The sequence below is a fragment of the Marmota flaviventris genome, chromosome 15 (assembly GCF_047511675.1).
Source record: "Marmota flaviventris isolate mMarFla1 chromosome 15, mMarFla1.hap1, whole genome shotgun sequence".
Lineage (NCBI taxonomy): Eukaryota > Metazoa > Chordata > Mammalia > Rodentia > Sciuridae > Marmota > Marmota flaviventris.
In genome coordinates this window covers 28,563,512-28,577,856 of record NC_092512.1, presented here as the reverse complement: position 1 = coordinate 28,577,856, position 14,345 = coordinate 28,563,512, and the positions used below count along the sequence as shown (strand labels likewise).

Here is a 14,345-nt window from a genome sequence, read left to right as displayed (position 1 = left end):
GTGTCAGTTCTCCTTTGGATTGGAATTGCAATTTCTTTTGTTCATCTAGGCTATTTTAAACGATGGCAGATTTTATTTAAAAGGCACAGGTTGTGCTACGGATCCATTCTCTCCAGATCTGGTCATGATTGTCATACCATCCAAGGAAGCTAAAGCAATCAAATGGAAGAAAAACATTTCTTTTCAAACTTATTTCAGCCCAAAACGAATGCTCAGATAATGTGATTTTAGTTTTTACATAAACCCACAGCAATTTGGTAAGCAGTAACTGAAAATAGGTTAATGAATCATCATGGGAGGAAACTTGAAAATGTTTGCTTTAGCTGATGGAGGGCTCCAACTTCTGCAGGCCATCCGTACCAGCAAGGTTGGAGACAGGAGAGGAAGGTGTACATTCCAGTTTACTTTTCTGATTCCAGTTTGTCTTTGTGGATTTCGTGGTTTCAGCCTGTAATTGCTCTCCTCACTTTGTGTCCAACTATGCTTTCCAACCGCTCACCTGCCCAGCCACAGAGAGACTCTGGAACCAACACTAGTTATATAGAGGCAAGTACCCTACATGGACTTCCTCATCAAATCCCACAGTTACATAAAGGCTAGCTCATACAATGAATCTCTGTGCATTATTAAAAAAATATTCAAAAACTTAAAAAAATTGAAATGGATGTTAACAGTCATTTAAGCCAATTTCCAACCCACAAGTCAATCTCAACTGTGTTGTGCAATGGTTGATCACTTTTGATTGGGCCCCTTCCATGGCCAGAAGATCCTTACCTCATCAGAGAGCTCATTTGTTCTCAGAGGGTTATAATGAAGAGTTCTCTTTTTATTTTTTATTGAAGTGATACCTGTCCTTATTGGATTCCTTTTGGAATCAAGCAGAAAAAGATATATTTCTCCTTTGCATAGCCCTTCAAATATTTGAAGACCTGTAGCTCATTTCCTATTAGTCTTTTCTCTCATCTTTAAGATAAATATCTTGAGCATGTAGGCTTATGTTTTGTTTTTGTTTCTTCTTTTCCTCTCTGTACCCATCTCTCTTTTTCTCTCTTCCTCTAAGATGATGAATCTTACCTCTAATTCATGCAGGATTCCCCTGTGATATACCAAGAAGTGCATATTATTTCCAACAGTGTTGTCCTAGAACATAGTGATTGAAAGATGGCATCTTCACTATGAGAGTTATATTTAAATTGGTCATTTGATGAGGTATTTTTAAAATAAAGCTCCTTGCTTTCAATAGGAATATAGTTTATAATAGATAAAATGATGATCATTTACAAGTGAGCCCTAATTTTTACTTGCAGCTTGAATTTCATTGCTGAAAATGAAAAAAAAAAACCCAGAAAATTTTCAATAGGCTATAGTTAGAAAAATAGGAAGTGTTGTGTGTTTAGGAAATTTGCAAAGAATATCAGACTAAAAAGAATATTTATATATACTCTCCTAACTCCACAAGTGACTGATCACTCCAAATTCATGCCAGCTTTCTGGGGGTCATTTGTAGTGTGAAAGATTATTTGAGATGAGATGTGATTCTTTAAAAAAAATTTTGTTTTCTTTATTTCTTTTCCTTTTCTAGTTCCTACTCTATATAGATAAATATTTTGATAATTTTAAATATTTTGACTGGATTTAATCAATTTGTCTATTTCAAAAAACAAGTCAGTTAACATGGTGACATTTATGATTCAAGGTATCTACAAGAGTCAATGAAACCATTCCTTAAAGATAAGAAAATAAAAATTTGTGCCATACTTACCAGTTTTTCTTTTTTATATGAGTTTTAGGTTTTAAAATAATTAGATTTACATAAAAATGTATTTTATACATATATATATATAAGCATACATATTTATACATATGTATTACATATATTTGTGGGTTTTTTGTTCGCTTTGTTTTATTTTTTCCCTCCATAGAGGAAAAACCATCTTGGCTTTGTGGTAATTAATCCTTTTTTCCCTCCCTGGTTTTACTACCTGTGCATTCATAAATAATACATTACTTTTTTTTTTGCCTATTTTGAGCGTTAGTATAAATACTATTGTTTTTCTTATGTTTTGCTAAGACTTGCTGTTTTTGTTCAACATTATGTTTGTGTGATACATCCACATGAATGTGTGCAGTGTGATTCATTTATTTTTAATGCTGTGTGGATATATTATAATTTATTCATTCAACTGTTGATATACAATTGAGTTATTTCCAGTTTTTGCTTTTTCAATTGTTTTGTTTTTATCCATTAAAGACATTGTTGCTAGGAATATTCTTCATGTGTCAAATGGTACACAGGTGCAAGAGATTTCTACTGCATAAATCTAAAACTGGAGGTGCTGCATTGTAAAGTATGTGAGTGTTCAATAATAGTATAGTGAGTTAGGCCAAAACATTTTTAAAGCAACTATGTCAACAGTATATAAAAGTTTCTCTTACTCCATATCCTTATAATTACCTGGTTTTGTCAGACTTTAAGCATTTTTGTCATCTAGAGGATATGTCCTGTGTTTCATTGTGATTTTAATTTGCAAATCTATGATTAGTGAGATTGAACATTTTTAAATTTTAATGGCCATTTGGTTATCCCTTTTATTGAAATGTCTGACTAGATTATCTTTTTCATTATGATTCATAGACTTAAAATAATATTCTTGATATTAGTAATTTATTATTAAGAATGTTACAAGTATCCTTTGTTAATAGAATTTTTATACTACATCTATTTTTAAATTGGAGTTCTTGGCTTTAATGCAATGGAATCTATAAATCTTTTTTCCTTTCGGTTATTGCATTCTGAATATTGAGTCCTATTTAAAATTTTCTTCTTTACTCTGAAGGCATGAAAATATCTTTTCTATTGTACTCTAAAATATTTATTGCTTTGCCTTCAATTGTTATATTTTTAAAGTTAGCAAAGATATACATATGTTATATATGAACAAATTAAAATAAAAATTTGTATTTCTTGTCCTAAAAACAGGACACTTGGTATTTATGGAAAAAACTCCTCTGTTTAGTCTTTGTAAACCAATTTTATGATTATAACCTATTTCTGTGTTGTTTTTTGTAAACTTATTTCTCTGAGTAATTTTTTAAAAAAGTTCTTTGTATTATTTTAACTGCTTAGAAACTAAAACAAATATTTGATTTTTCTATCGTTTGCTATATTTCACAGGACCAAATAATTTCTGGAGTTCTAGGAAATGGTATCTCAAAATTGTACAGAATACCTTCTTCCCTGAAGATCCCAGAACATTAAGACATCACTCTATCAGGTATACACAAACACTTTCTAAACTTATAATTTCAGCCAGAATATCTGACAATGAGGTGTCATTGGAAGGGTACATATCATAATTTTAATATTTCTCTTCAGGTGATGATAAATAATCTTCCCTTAGTATAAAAGTGTAGGATTACCTTTTCAATTCATGAAATAATCCTTCATTAGAGTTTAGTATGATCCCTTATGTTTTAGTGTCAGGTCTAAGAGAACTTTGCCTAACCCATTGTCACAAATATTGTCTCTTAGGTTTTCTTCATAGAATTTTTATAATTTCAGCTCTTAAATTCGGTCTGTAGGGGCTGGGGATGTGGCTCAAGCGGTAGCGTGCTCGCCTGGCATGCGTGTGGCCCAGATTCGATCCTCAGCACCACATACAAACAAAGATGTTGTGCCCGCCGAAAACTAAAATAAATAAATAAATATTTAAAAAATTCTCTCTCTCTCTCTCTCTCTCTCTCTAAAAAAAAATAAATAAATTCGGTCTGTAATTCATTTTGTATTTATTGTTGTGAATGTGTAATTTCATTCTTTTGCATGTGGATATCTGGTTCTTTTAGCACAATTTATTAAAAACACTGTTTTTTCTCCATTGGATTATTTTGGCAAATCAATTAACTATAGGTTTACTTAATATTTTTCTTGACTTCATGTTTGGATTTTCATAGTTAATATATAGAATTACAATTGATTTTGTATTCTGAATTGATTTTGTATTTTGAATGCTTGCCCAACTCTTTTATCATTTCTAATAATTTTTATAGGTTCTTGGGATCTAATATACATGGATGATTTTATTCATTTTATTCAATATGGATGCCTTTTATTTATGTTTTTCTTGCCCTAGTGTCCTGGCTAGAACTTCCAGAAAAATTTTCAGTAGAAGTTGCAAAAGTAGACATTCTTGTCTTGTCCCTCCTCTTAGAGGGAAATTGTTCACTGTTCATTATGATGTTACCCAATTTTTTTTTGAGATGCTACATATCAGATTGAGAAAATGTCCTTCATTTCTTGCTCTGCTAAGTGTTTTCGTCATAAAAGTATGTTAAAAATTGCCAACTCCCTTTCTTGCACTATTGAGAAGAGAATACATTTCCCTCCTTTGTTATATCGAAATGGTGTGTTATGTTAGCTGATTTTCAGATGTTCAAGAAACTTTGCAGTCTTAGAAAATTCTCTCTAGTTGTCATACATAATTCTTTCAAAAACTGCTAGATTCAGTTTGCTAGTATTTTGTTGAGGAGTTTAGCATCTCATATTATCCAGAGATATTGTCTGTAGTTTTCTTGTGAAGTATTCCTCTGGTCTTAGTATCAGGATAATGCCAACCTCCTAGAATGAGTTGGGGAGTGTTGATACATCCATATTTTGGAAAACCTGTGGATGATTCATATTGATTCTTCTTTAAATGTTTAATAGAATTAACCAGTGGAGTATCTGAGACTGTACTATTCTTTATGGAAAGTATTAAAATTATTAATTCAATATCTTTATCTACTGTAGATCTAGTCAAACTTTTGATTATTTATTAAGTCAATTTTACTAGTTTATGTCTTTCTAGGAAATTTCCATTTCATCTAAATTATTTGTCAGCAGATTAACTCTTATGGGATGTATTCTTCATAATATTTTGAAATTAAATGAGGGACAAAGTTTTGGTAAAAAATACAAAATCCAGCCCAAAAGATTATATAAAACTCTTATAATTCCACCATGGCTGGGCAAGGGGTTACCTTTTTCTTTAGGAAGCACAATTTCGATGCAGATGACCAGTAGGCAGGAAGAAATGCTTATATTTAGTCTGTCTCTGCTCAGGAGCTTGTTGTTTTATTTCTGAGGCTTATGTTTTAGGATTTCCTTATTCTCACAATTGTGTAAGCCTCTAAAGAATCAGTTTTTATGACTAGGTTTAGTTGGATAAAGACAGGAAACAGTTATAGTGTTGTCTTTATGGAGCAAGGCATCTTTTTTAGCTCATTTTAATTTATGTTATTTTTCTTTTCTTTCCTTTTTAAAAAAATTTTTTTTTGGTGCCAGAGACTGAATCCAGGATTACTCAACCACCGAGCCACATCCTCAGTTCTCACTAAATTGCTTAGGGCCTCACTCAGTTGCCAAGGCTGGCTTTCAACTTGTGATCCTCTTGCCTAAGTCTTCCAAGCATCCGGGATTATACGTGTGTACCACTGTGCCCAGGAATTTATTATATTTTTAATTGACACATAAAGTGGAAATTCATCAGCATTTTTGTGAATAGTACATATAGCTCTTTGAGTTACAAAAGTGAGTTTTACCCAGGATTGGTCTCCTTAAATGGCTTGGGAATATGGAGTCTCTTCCTCCTGATCAATTTCATTGCCAGGGTGTGAGAGCAGGTGATACTTATTATGTATTTTAATTCCATCTTAGTTGTGTTTGTTCACTTGGGGGAGGGCTCTAATACTTTGAAGGCTGGCCTTGGAAATTAAGAATTAAGTCTGACATAACATTTAGAGGAGGAGTTGTCATGGTTATAGTTCATTCTATACTGTCTACTGACTCTGAGGTAAATATTGGTGTCCTGCAAACAGCTACTTTGTTCTTTAAATTTTCCCTTTAGAGAGTGCTCAGCAGACCAGCATCACTGGCATTCCATGGACTCAGAAATAAAAATCTCAGACCCCATCCCAAACTCCCTTAATACAAATTTTCATTTTAAGAAGTTCCGGTGATTTCTAAGCCCATTGAAATCCAGTTCTTTGTATAATGGGATCTTTATATATACTCTTACAATCTCTTCTCTAGACTTAAGCTATAAAGGGCTAACCTTGAGTACACTGTTTTTTGTTATGGTTCAGGAATAGTAATCAATGCACTGAGAAGCAGCTGCAAAATATATTTGAGACTGAAAGTACTGTGGGTACTGCAACTAGCTAGTCCTTTCAAGGGTAAGAACACTTAGGGAAGATCTTGCACTGGGAGAATGGAGGACCCATTTGAATTTATGGGAAATTCTCATCCTTCAGGGTTTCATCCTTAGTGACAGGGACCATTATAGGGAATTCCTGTTTTTTCTCATTTTAGTCACAAGGCAAGAGTTAGCTCTAATTCTCAAGGAAATGCAAAATATGTATATTTCTTGCACAGCAAGATGGTTTTAATTTTCTCGTTTCTGTGATTTACTTTTCTAATTTATCTCAGTTTCTGCTCTTTCTAATTCCTCCTATGTCTCTATTGTCTGAATCATATTCTAGTCCTGAATTACCAGGCTTCCTCAGCAGCCCTAGTCAGCCTTCTAGGGCACAATGAATGCAGCCGATGCCAATTATGCAGAGTCAGTCCAGGTGCCTAGATAAAGTAATAGAGGCTTTGAGAGTGGGATTCAAAGCTGGGGAGCCAGAGGCTGAGCAGCAACAAACTCTGGGGCAGCTTATTGGTGAGTTTAAAGGTGGGGTATAAAGAATCTTCTTTGGATTCATTTCAATAAAGGGGTTTAATTTTACTCCTTTTATAATCAAGATTCTGGGCTTTCAGAGGCTTTGTCAGGGAACATCAAGCTTCAGAGAGTTGCTTGTGATTGTTCTGTGGCTTCACGAGGGACAACTGTTCAGAGTTGCCTTGTATCAGCAAGGCGGCTGGAAGTTTATCCTAATGCCTGCAAAAGAGGAAAGAGGTCCTGGATGTTAGATCCACTAATTTAGATCCTGGAAGTTAGTGGAACTAATCATTAGTATTAGAGTGAAATGGGGAAGGGTGCCAGGTCATATTTATGTCTGTTCAGAGAGAATCGGCCATTCTCAGTAATTGCTCAGTTTGGAAATATTTGTGAATAAATTATATTTTAACTTCATAGATTTATGCCTCAATGTGTAGAATACTAGATATTTCATATGCCACGTAGACTAGGAGATCATCGAGTGCAGAGACCCAAATCCATGGTTTTTTGTTGTTTGAGAAGTTAGTAGAGAAATAATAAATATTCATAAATATCTTTTGATTTTTCTTTTTAAACTAAGCAATTAAATTCAAGCTAAGCAATTTTCTACTTCCTCTGGACATGTTCAATGGAGGATGATATCCCAAATTAAATGAGAAGTAAGATTATATTTAGAAAACTTTTCTTCATTTTGTCATTTATGAGTGAATTGTTTTATCTAAGGCTTCTTTGTGGTTCTCACAGACTTAATGTCTTGAAGGCATCTTCGAACTGGTTTTCTTTATAGCATATTTGTGTCCATACATTTGCTGTAACCTGAGTGTATTTATATTCATGTTTCATCCCAGTTCAGGTTTATGAGATTACAAAGTTGTTGTAATATCCGATCCCTGGATTAGAGATGGCGATGGGGATGGGGTGAGGGAGGGAGGCCCCATGCTTCTTACCGACCCAGTTTGAACCTGGGTGCATCCATGCCTTTGATCTTGGCAAACAGGTTTTACACAGCTGCCTAGAAAGGGCTGCAGAAGAACATAGTCACCTGGAGTCAATAGTGTAGTTAGAGAAGCAGGGAAGGGAGAAGAGTCTCAGAAATGATTCAGTCACTTCTTATTCCTCTCTGGCTTTCAGATGGAATCCATCTCTCCTCAAATATTGTAATAGATTTGGGGGTTTAAATTTTTTTGAGGGGTACCAGGGGGGTACTCAACCACACCCCAGCCCTATTTTGTATTTTATTTAGAGACAGGGTCTCACTGAGTTGCTTAGTGCCCTGCCTTTGCCAAGGCTGGCTTTGAACTCATGATCCTCCTGTCTCAGCCTCCAGAGCTGATGGGATTACAAGCATGCACCACCCTGTCCAGCTCAATGTTTTTTCTCTATTTTGTAACGTCTAGCATCAGACTCTTAGGCTTGAAAGGAAACTAAATTGTCTTTTAGAAAAATTGTGTGCTTGTGTGTGGTTTTAATCTATCCTAGGTCTATCTTCTGCAGATATCTATTTAGTAGCTTTTCCTTTTCCTCAGAACTGACAAACTCCAGAAAAAAACATTTATTTACCATCCAGGGAAGTCCTCTGTGTATTTTTGGAGCTTTCAAAGGCTTTCCACTGTTGGTTCAATTTCTGTGTTCTGGATGCTTTCCTTGTTCTCAGGCCCCAATTCTTTTCTCTTATTCTTCCACATCTCTCTTTCTTCTCAAGTTTGCATATCTAGTCACAGATCACAGGTACTCTCTACTGCCCTAGCTCTATTAATACTATATAGGTACTGCATGTATTCAAGAGTCTTGTTTATTTGACATTCAAGATTATGTATTCTAGTTCTTGAATCAAAACTTTATAATATATGCCTAGTTACAATTTTTCCTTTCATGTCAATGATATAGACTTATAAATTATAATAGCCAAGAAGTTGTATTAGAAAGACTGCACTATAAAGGACCTTCCAGAAAAAAGCAGCTGTTATCCCAGCAATGTCTTTTAATTATTTTTATTAGTTGCTCAAGACAATACAATGATCTTGACATATCATACATTTGATTCAAATAGGGTATGAATTCTCATTTTTCCACGTGTACAGATTGCAGAATCACATTGGTTATATAGCCATGTATATACATACAGCAATACTAGTGTCAGCTGTATTCTGCTGCCCTCCTTATCCACTCCTCCCCTCCCTTCCCCTCCCATCACTTCTCTCTACCCAATCTACTGTGATACTTTTCTCTCTCTCTTTTTTCCCTTCCCCCTCACACCATCTTATAGGTATTTTAATTTTTTATGTTATTGTTATTTTTTGAATATATGATTTTTCAGTGGATATATTGTTTTTATTCTATTCTTTTTAAAGTAATTGTTATTTCTATAAGTTTATGTAATTATTACACTTATGGATTTAATGATTTTTTTATTATATATACAGGCATAAGATCAATTAATTCATCATAAGATAGGTTAATTTCCATTTCCTTACTTTTTTTTTTTGTTCTTCCTTTCTTTTATTAGAAATACGTTTGGAATGGACCTCTTATTCATGTAGGTTTGGCTTTTATTAAGTGTATTTCCTTAGAAATCATTCCTGTGAATAGGGTTGCTGGGTCAGAGAACATAAATGTCTTTTTAAATGAAAGAAAAAATGTTAAACTTTTAATGCTGCCAACTGTGCAAGTTTATGAAAGTTTTACAAAGGCTTTGAGCATTGGCTATTCTAATTTAAAGATATTTTAATACTTTGATGATTAAATTGTTACTTCAAGGTTGGTTTGACTTGTTTTTTGTGTCTATTTTTTTTGTTTGTTTTGTTTTTTTGAGCTGGGTATTAAACTCAGGGTCTACTGCTTGCTAAGCATATGTTCTACCACTGAATTACCCATAATCCCATTAATTTGCTTTTCTTTTAATATGTGCTTACTCGTTGTGTTTTCTTTTGTATGGATTCTACTTACATTATAAAGTGTGTACTTCTCTTCTCCATCCATCCTGAAAGTTAAAGCAAATTCCACTTAGGAGGAAGGGATTTTATAAATATAAATAAATTACCCAATACCAAATTTGGTACTGGGTATTGAATCCAGGGATGTTTAACCACTTAGTCACATACCCAGAACCCACCCCCACCTTTTTAAAAATTATTTTAGAGTCTTACTAAGTTGCTTAGGGCCTTGCTAAGTTGCTGAGGCTGGTCTTGAACTTGCTATGCTCCTGCCCCAGGCTCCCAAACTGCTGGGATTACAGGGATGCAGCCCCATGCCCAGCTGGGATTTTATGTATTTTTTTGCATTAAAACATTATTTTGATATATTAACTATATTCTAGATTAAATTTTTTAAGGAACTCATACCCTTGATTACATTTAAATTTTGTTTTGAGAGTTTATTTTTCATTTTGTATCAGTCAGTAGAAATGGCATAAAATTTTATTTCACTTTTAGATAAGTATCTTAAGTAGCACAATGGAGGTCTTTTGGACCATGGAATTGAAAACTATATCTAAGGAACTGGACATTTGGAATACCTTTTATCAAATTCCTATTATTTACTGGGCATCTACTTGAACCATGCATTTTTAGAAACTTTGACACAATTGTGACATGGCTCAGACCATGCCAGGAAGAAACTTTGCCTTCTGGTCTGGGAGAAAGAATAATGGGTAATTATAATAAGTACACTATCATAAGAGAAACAAAATGAAGAGAAATTTCCAAGGTGTTGTCTCAGAATACCAAAGGAGGCCAAATGAAGTGTGAAGGGAGGCATTTATTCTAACTTGGGGAATTAAAATTGGCTTCCTAGAAGAAATTAGGCTTAAATAGAGATCTGAAGGATGATCAGAGTTTTCCTGCTGCATCTAAAAGATAGGCATATGTATATGCACTCTGTTGTCCTCTTTGTTATTATTTTTGGTCTTTGTGGGTGAGCACTAATAGAGAGTTTTTGTCTTTTCTCAGAAGGCATACATCAGTATCATTGGAAGAGTCCAGCCCCATGGAGAGAAGCCAGACAGAAGCCCCGAAGGCCAAACTCCTCTACCAGGAGGTGTGCTTGGCAGCTCAGCAACTTGACCTTTTCCTTCAAAAGAGAAATGCCCACAAAGAGGTATTCAAACCGCACATCCTGGCCCTTAGAGATATAGTTCAGCAAGCTTGCATTAAACTCATGTTCTTATACCCAGTGGCTTATGGGAGGAAGGCAGAAGAGCTGTTATGGAGGAAAATGTACTCTGATGTTGTCATGCTGCTAATGAAGGACAACAGAAAACACACGCACACTTTTAAACACTGGGAAGGCCCCTTGCAAGCTCACCTGAAAGGTGGCCTTAAATTCTATGAGCATCTCTTCCTGTTCCTCCAGGGTCACTATGAACTGAGGTTACAGAGCTGTATAGATTGGCCTCACAGTGCAATCCACTTGATTGGCTGTAAGAAGGTAGGGCCCACATCAGAGGAAGAGGTCACCTGGGCTCGAATGGCCTGCCATCGCTGCCTGCTCTATTTGGGAGACTTGTTCCGATATCAGAATGAGTTCCTAGACCTGGCCACTAAGGACTTGGCAGAGAGATGCTATTACAGAGCCCTGTCAGTGGCCCCGCGTATGGGAATGCCCTTCAACCAGCTGGGAGCTCTCATGGGGAGCAAGTACTATAATGTTGAAGCCACATACTTCTATCAGTGCTGTCTCCACTCAGAAGTACCTTTTAAAGGGGCAGCTTGGAACCTCAAACAGCTCTATGATCATGCAGGGAAGAGGTACAGCAGTCTGAAGAGGTACCAGGGAAAGAAACTATCTCGAAGCCAGAGGCAGTGTTGGGATAACAAGAGGCTGCTGGTTAGCTTCCTCTATCTTCAGAGCCTCCTGCAGCCTCAGAAGAAATTCAGAGTGGCCAGGTTGATAGCCCTGTGCCAGCTGGTTCTGGAAGACTTTCGTCTCTGTCTGTCTTATCGGCTGAGTCCACCTAACCCGTGCCAGGTTTCCACACAGGGAAAGCCCCCCAAAGGCTATCTGTTTCTCCCAGACCTCCTCATCTTCCAAATGGTGGTACTTTGCCTCATGAATGTGCATGGTCTGAGGAAAACAGGCTCAAAGCAGCATAAGCCAGCTGTCATCTTCACCCTGACCCTCTTCTCTCATCTAATTCAACATGTGAATGCACGGATCCAAGCTGAACTCCAGAAAGGGAAGCTGACTCCAGACCTGGCTGCCCCCAGGGCTGGAAACCAGGAAAAAGAGCCTGGGAAGGGTCAACAAGACTTTCCAACCCTGAGGCCCCACCACAGAAGATCCCAGAAAAGCCATCGGTGGTCCTGTGTTTGTAGTGAGGGTTACAGCTCCGAGGCTGGTTTTCATTCCTGCTGTGATTCTGATGAGACAGAAGATGAGGAAAGCACCTCCTTGAGTTCACAGGTCCACTCTGAAACAGACAGTGAAACTTCTCATTTGGATATAGCTGATGAAGGAGGGAATGGATCCCTGCACTCAGAAGCAGTGCAGGAAAGCGAGACCATATCCAAATACAAGACTGCCAGTCCCAGGGATGAAACTCCCAGTAGTCTCCTCTGTCTCTTGAAAACAACTATGCCTGCTAAGCTGCCAGCTCCATTGAGCCAAAAGCTGCCAGGAGGACCTGGCTTGCACCTGGCCCCTGCCTTTAGTCGCAGTGCCCTGAAGCTTCAGTCTGAGCTAAGCCCTGCCTCTGGCAGTAGCTCTGGCTTTGAGGAGGATATGAGCAGCTTTCCTGAGACTGAGTGGCACACTGGTTCGTATGTGGGGCAGAGTGCCTCCCTTGACCAGTCTTACACAAGTCTCCAGACCATTCAAAGGAAATTTAAGGTTCTCTCTGCAGAGGGACTGCTTCCCACCATCAAGGTGATCCTGGGCTGGCTCTGCACCAACCATGCCCTCCTCACCTCCCATTGGCGGAGTTCTCTTAGCCTGTGGGACCACCTGTGTGTGCTGCTGAACCTGCTGCCCTCGGTGGGTGACCTTCAGCAACCAGACCTGGGCCTGTCCCACCATCTCCATGATTTGCTGCAGAGCCGTACAGGCCCACACACCTCCAGATTCCTGCATCTCCCTGAGGACATTGCCCTGTTCCAGCTCTGTCCAATGCAGGCTTCCCTGGAGACAGTGGGATTAGAGAAGGACCCACCTCCACTCAGTAACCAGGATGAAGCTGCCCTGCGCATCTGTTTCCTGAGAAGTTTTGGCCACTTTGCAACCAGACTCCCAGAACAGTTCCTGAGGTTTGACTCTAAGTTGGGTGTGTTTGTGAGCAGTACACCTGGAGGACTAGAAAATCCATCTCTGCAGCTTCCTGAGAGAACTTCCAGGATCAGGTTTTCCAAAGACATAGTCCAGCTCTGGCTTCAGCGTGAAGTGGTGTTGCTAGAGAAGACCTTCAGGGGTCCCCAGACTCGGTCAGCTTTGACCTCTTACCTGTTTCCTGATCCGAGGGCCCTGTGTGAGCATCTTCCAGTTATCCAGCAGCTTGCCACAAGTGGTAAGTTTTTCCTCATCATACCAAAAATTGTGGTTGACACACTGTATGTCCTGAGAAGGGAAGATCGAAAGGTCTTGGCAGCCATCACCTTCCTAGAAGGTGAACTGAAGAGAGGGAACCAGAACATTCTGTGCCAGTTCTTTGTGTCTGAGAGGTTGTTGAGGCCCAGGATGATCAGGCCAGATTCTGATGCCTGGGACCTCTTTAATATTCTCGACTTCTGCAAAAGTCTGCTGGATTCATCCAGGCCAGGGACACCTGATCCTAGCAGCATGGTGACTATCATCACTGGCATCTGTTTGGACAACCCGAGGAATTTCTCGTACCCCCTGCAGCTGGTGCTGGGGACAGCAACCGAAGCAGGTGTGGAAATCAAGAACATCCTGCACTTTCACAGAGAGTGGAAGGCAATCAGCTGACATGGCCATCTCTCTCTCCTTCCTCCTCCTTCAGCATTTATGGATCATAATTCCATGTGTTTCTCTCCTGTAAGCACCTAATGTTAAGGTAGATATTGTGTGAGTGGATATCTGTGTCTACCCCTAGGTAAAGGTTTAGTTTACCAGCTTCCAGAGGCCTTCTTATTTCTGTTTTTTGTCATCTGGGCTTGATACCATGTTCTCTTTCTGAAAATCTCAAGATTGCCTCAGCGCTTAGTGTTCTTAGGGTAAAGCAACAGCTTCAGGACTTACTCCCAAGAGCACACTTAGCTCTGTGAACGTTCTAATTTGCTTAGCTTTGTATTGTGACTTGGAACTTTTAATGTTGTTTTTATGATGGAACTGTGCCTTCGATTGTAGGTAGGCCTCTGTCATCTCTGAAAACTCAATAAATATAAAACTAAAATTCATGACTGTGGTGAAGGATTTTATTGCAGTTTCTGGTCATGGCTTCCTTATTCTATGCTTGGTTTAGATTTTTCACTTTTGGGTAGAACTGGGTCAGTTGTCCATATTGCTATAGTAATGATTTTTGCTTTTATGTTCCTCTGAACATAATAGGAAGACCTTCAAGGACTGGCAGATTCAGTTCTACTTTTGTAAGCTGGGAATAGATATTTCACGGCACTACATTGGCATTTATTCCTGTATCCGCCCAAAATTTTCAACTTTGGTTACCATGAAATTTGTCTCTCTCTCTCTCTTTTTTTT

The 14,345-nt window shown here is 37.8% G+C and overlaps 1 pseudogene; it reads left to right on the top strand.

The window, feature by feature from the left end:
• The first annotated feature begins 10,661 nt into the window (after positions 1-10,661).
• Positions 10,662-13,613, top strand: LOC114102662 (nonsense-mediated mRNA decay factor SMG5 pseudogene; annotated as a pseudogene).
• Positions 13,614-14,345: the final 732 nt, after the last annotated feature.